Source organism: Biomphalaria glabrata, chromosome 10 (assembly GCF_947242115.1).
Source record: "Biomphalaria glabrata chromosome 10, xgBioGlab47.1, whole genome shotgun sequence".
Taxonomy (NCBI): domain Eukaryota; kingdom Metazoa; phylum Mollusca; class Gastropoda; family Planorbidae; genus Biomphalaria; species Biomphalaria glabrata.
Genome location: NC_074720.1, coordinates 20,576,744 through 20,582,588, shown reverse-complemented (window position 1 = coordinate 20,582,588; position 5,845 = coordinate 20,576,744). Strand labels below are relative to the sequence as shown.

At 31.5% G+C, this 5,845-nt stretch overlaps 1 long non-coding RNA gene across 1 annotated transcript; it reads right to left on the bottom strand.

Moving 5' to 3' along the window:
• Positions 1 to 2,071: 2,071 nt before the first annotated feature.
• Positions 2,072 to 5,547, bottom strand: LOC106054463 (uncharacterized). The gene is made up of 3 exons (XR_001215424.2): positions 5,059 to 5,547; positions 3,187 to 3,285; positions 2,072 to 2,812 (listed from the first exon to the last, which is right to left on the bottom strand). It is a non-coding gene; the product is annotated as an uncharacterized LOC106054463 (long non-coding RNA).
• Between the last annotated feature and the right edge of the window lie 298 nt (positions 5,548 to 5,845).

Sequence of the window (5,845 nt, the reverse complement as noted above, 5' to 3'; positions counted from 1 at the left end):
ATAGGGACATTGAAATACAGTGAAATAATATATTAATAAACAAGAAAATCTGTTTCAACTTGTGAAAAGTATGCTCATTGAAAACATAAATAGGGACATTGAAATACAGTGAAATAATATATTAATAAACAAGAAAATCTGTTTCAACTTGTGAAAAGTATGCTCATTGAAAACATAAATAGGGACATTGAAATACAGTGAAATAATATATTAATAAACAAGAAAATCTGTTTCAACTTGTGAAAAGTATGCTCATTGAAAACATAAATAGGGACATTGAAATACAGTGAAATAATATATTAATAAACAAGAAAATCTGTTTCAACTTGTGAAAAGTATGCTCATTGAAAACATAAATAGGGACATTGAAATACAGTGAAATAATATATTAATAAACAAGAAAATCTGTTTCAACTTGTGAAAAGTATGCTCATTGAAAACAAATTGCACACAATGTATATACAAAGTAGAAATATAAAACTATTGACTATTATAGAAGAACAATGGAAACAAAATAGCGCTTGGAACAAAGATCTCCAAAAATGAAAAAAACTTTTGATTAAATTATTCACAACAATGTCACTGACAATCTTTGAACATTTAGTTAACTTCTACATTAGATCATATATTGAAACATGAAGTCTCTAGCCTGCACATTTTGTGTTAACAATAACTAGAGATGTGTCAGTTCCACTCAAATGTGCTGTATTATCTTTGAATGATCAACTGTACAGGGAGAGTAAAGTCCCTGAGGATTCATTTATACAAGCAGTGTTGCCGGCCACACCACTTATATAAACTTATCAACAGGAGACTACCATCCACCATACAAGTTAACTCTTCTTAAATAATACAACCTTATAGGGAAACTAGACCACAACCAGTACAAATGTACTTCAATGCATGTTTTATAGGCATAAACAATTTAGTTCAATAACAAGTTTAAAAGACATAGCTAAGTCTGAGCTAAAAACACATTTGAACATTTGACTGAGCTTATGACCTAGTTACGTACACGTTTGTTTTTTAAAGACTAACAAAATAAGTATAAGATTTAAAAGAACAAAAATGTTAACTATATACACTTATGTACATTGTCCATGTGAGACTAAACATCTCTTCAGACCACATGGAAAAGGTTTAGAATTTGTAAGAAAAGGAAGACAGATTGTTGATTAAGTAGGCAGACACTAGAGAAGATGAGACAGACTGGTGAAAGGAAAGAAAAAGAGAAACTTTTAAGCTCCAAAAGTAACGAACAAAGAGGAGCAGTTTAACGTCATACTCAGGACACTATGCAATATTTAAATTGAATTTATTTCATTTCACAAGCTGTTTTGTAGAGAATTCATGCCAAGATTAATGTAGCATTCAGGAATTTAAAGAGGAGTAATTAAGAAAGAAATTTCTTAACTTGCAAAGAATATATAAAAAAGGTGGCCATTAGCCAGACAGACAAATTTATGAAATAATTCTGTAATAGGATGTCATGATCCAATTACTGTAAAACAAAAAAATGCACATTCCCCACTCTGCAGAAGAATACTCAATAGAGAAATGAACCAGAAAAATGGGAAAGAAGAACTATTGGATGTCAAGAAAAATGCACTTGAAAGTAACATTCATGCATACTGACAATGTTAGTAGCTAAGGTAGAAAAATGTGTAGAAGGAACTGTGCACTTGATAGAATGTGACATTAGAAAAATTAAATACAATATGATCAATCTGCAATGAGTGCCATTTCAAGATTGAATATATAGTATTCAAGGCTTAATTTAAAAGAACTTTTAGTCAACTATATATTAATATATTTAAGGCACTAACCAGACAAACTTCAGAAAATCTGTACAATTTGCCTGGCCCAGTTAGTGTCAAAATCAAATTTCATTTCCCAATCAATTCAGCAGCGGGAAGCATAAAGGCTATGATTTTATAAGCAATGCAGCCAAAGGAAGTAGAGGCTGATTTCACAAGAGATTAAGCAGAAAGAATTATATGCTATAATTTGTATAATGACCAAAGTTGAGATTAAAAGAAATTGGGACATCAATTAGAACAATTGGATGTCTAGAAAAATGCATACATGGAGAATTGCACAGAGAAGTTTAAAACGGCCCAATATTTTATACAAATCCTGTGTATTCATTAAATGTGTACAAGAAATTCAGACTCTGATGTGACTAAACTAATTTTAAAAGTAAACAGTTTAGAAATAAGAAGTCTACAAATTAAGTACACAAGACATTCTAATTTATAGTGTAATAAGTTGACATAATAAAATTAAAATAATGTTAATAGATAAGTGGCTATATAAGAAGTATGTCTATATTTAAGAATGTGACAGTTGACATAAACATTGATCAGAATAATATTACTCATAGTGCTAGTAAAGATTTGATGTTTGTACATTTTAAATACAAAAGATAATACTAGGAAGTTTAAATTTCTCTTGAAATGGCTTGTGTCTTGAATTTGTGATTTGTCTTCCAAATGATGCATTGATCCTTTGATAACTGAGAACTTGAAATTTAAATATAGCTTGAGCCTTGTTTACAAAACAGGATGTCTGGAAAGATACATGCTTTTGACTTGTATAGTGAGGTGCATTGCACATAACAGCAAAAGTTGGTTCATGGCTTTTTGAAAAAGATTTGAGCTTCTCAAGCCCTCAGTCATAAGGAGTGATGATAAACACACGACTCCTTCAGGCTTTTCTGTCAAACATTGATCCAAAGTACCTGAACCTTGACACCAACAATTGACCTTCAGATCTGAATCTTCATTTGATGAAGTCAGTAACACAAACAAATCTGAAATGTATAACAAAATAGATGTTTAACATGTACTAAATGTATTACAAGTTAGGTCGTTAAGTCTTGAAACTTATGAAAATCTTTTGAGATGTCATTTGGTTAAGGTTGGCCCATGATTAATGATGGTATTATGTGGCCAGCAAAACGACCAACATTATTTCGACTGACTAATGTCAAGTACCCTTAAGTATCATACTGAAAATCCCAAAATTAAAAAATCTACAAAATCAGACTGAAAATCCCCTGCTTAGGAAACCACTTTACCAGTCAGCCAACCCATTTCCCAAATATACAACTTAATAGTAACCTTTTTCACTAACATTTTAATTATTCCATGCTGAATAGCAATTTACTAGAAGATTAAAACCAACCTTTTAAAACATCACAGGTGCATTCGAAACAAAGTTTAGTCAAACTTTAAACTTATTCAATGTAGATGATGGTTTCAAGGTACAGTCAAACACTACTCCCTGAGAAGAAAAAAAGTTAAAAGTTTAGTAACTTTGGTTTTGTTTTGTTATACACCATTTAAAGCAATGTTTCAATTTTACCAGTGGCTCCTCCAGATGACAATTTGGTTTGCACCCCCCCTTAGCAAGCCTAGGACAGAAGTCTGTAGACTCCATTTTATGGTCAGGGAGGATGTTAAATATTATAGCACTTTCCGGTTTAGGAAAAAAAAAACATTTAATAGAGAAAGTTCTTAATATTGAAGATCATGTTCTGTAAGAGTGTCTGGGAGGGGAAGGATGTTGCCAAATGTTTTCCTGAATTCTGAGCTTTAGAAATAATTTCTCCTGGTGTGAACAATGCCTCTTTTCATAGAAGAGTGCATGTAAAAAAAAAAAAAGTAAACGATGGGCAAGAAAATATTGAAGTGTTTTCTTGCAATTAGAGCACTATTAATCCTTTAAAAATTGGTGCAGGTCTAAAGAAAAAAGGCAGCACTAGCCAATATAAGGCATGTACATTTAAGGGTACATTTAATTACATTTTATCTTAATGTCATTTCACTTGGTTATTGCCAGTTGTGTGATTTTATCTATCTTGATTTACTTTTTTGAGTAGATGTACTGGAAATATGATAAAAGAGTTACTAAGAGTACCTTCAAACTAAGGAGTTAATTATTGACAAAGTGAGGCTTTTCAACATTTTCTATACCAAAATATTAAACTTTAGTGCAAAATGTTATTGACAAGATTCTTCTCAAAACATATTTTAATAGAAAAAAAAGAAAATATCAAAAGAACAATCTTAAGATGCAGGGCTCTATTCAAGAAAAAGAAACAGGTCAATGAGTTGTTTTAATGTTGATCTTCACCTTAGACTAGAAGATAGAGTAGCAGATAGATTTGAATCAGTTCAACCAAAAAAAAAAGTATTTTACCAACCTATGAAGTTTTGTTGATATTTCAAAATTTGTTTATGATAATGTACCAAAGTTCAAAATTTGTTTATGATAATGTACCAAAGTTCAAAATTTGTTTATGATAATGTACCAAAGTTCAAAATTTGAATAGAAATACCAAGACTGAGAAGACCCCTACAGGCAGCATATGTTAATTTGAGGAAACTGGCACTACTTGAATTTTTACAATTCATGTGCCATTTGGACTTTAAAGAATCTGTAGAAATATTTTCACTAAGCCTTGAACTGTTTCTTACCAAATTGATTTCTGTGACGTGAAAAATACTTTCTAAAATTGAATTTAATTGAGAACTATTTGAGATCGACAAAGGGATAAACACGACTTTTATATCTAGCAACTCGTCTATTGGAAGAAAAATCAAGGAAACAATTTTAAGATCATTTTTATCAGTTCTTGTACAATGTAAAATGTAAGTTTATAAACTTTTAGTTTTTGCACCTTATGTATTTTACGAAAGTTTGAATTGTTTCATTCATCGTTACAAATATGACAGTAAAATGTGGAACAGTTTCCGATAGAAGCTTTTTCAGTTTCCGATAGAAGCTTTTTAAAGTCAGCCTATGATGATATAACTTTTTAAATTTAATCTTACATGTTAATACTTGTAATTATTGATAAATTGTCATGAAAAAACGAATTTTTAAAATTAAAATGACAATCATTTTATAGTTGCCTCAACAGCAAATGAACAAACCAACGGGAAATATTTTTGGGAGGGGGGGGGGTTGCGGGGTAACCGCAACAGGTGACACCAACACTAATGACGCCACTGATCAGGAGTAAAAAAGAATTTAAAAAAAGAATGGGCTTACCTTTAAATTTTTTATGAATGATTATGACTTGATCTACGGCGATGGATTATAGTAGGCCTAGATGCTAGGTTTATCTAAGAGCTCCAAGTGGACTTCTTGAAATATTAACTTTGCAATAAAATTGACATAATGTCACATAACATTATAACAAATGTTCATGAGATCCATACGACTGCCAAGTAAGTTAGTCAGATCCAATTCAATTCAAAACTCTTGATTGCCAGATTTTTTTTATGACTAAACACACAATGACGTCTAGATCTTCAAAGTATTTGAAAATATTCTTATTAGTCTAGATGTATTTCATTCTTAAACTTTTGAGGAAATGTTAGAACCAATCTAGATTTAGATATAAGGACATTTCATAAACAATGTTGGCCTAACAAGTAATCACATACGTAAACCAAACTCCCGTGTGTTGTGATTTCTACTCAAACTTTACACATCTTTTTTCTTGAGAGAGGTCTCCACGGCAATCTCCATAGTTTAAAAATAGTAAAAATAATAATAGATCTAGTTCAGTGGTCCCCAATCATTTTCGTTCGGGGGTCATGTTGTTGTCCAGGCGTAGAACGACTATGGTTCATCTTAAACACGTTTTCATGTGACCGGGGAGCCCATTTTTGGCAGATATATATATAGCTGACACGGGCCCGGGGTCAGAATGCATACATAGTCTGGGCACTACTGAACCTAGTCTAACAATAACACATTTAAAGCTGTCAAAAGGCCTACACACTAGACCTACACACTACTGTCTTTCCTTGAAACCACTGATTTCATGTTC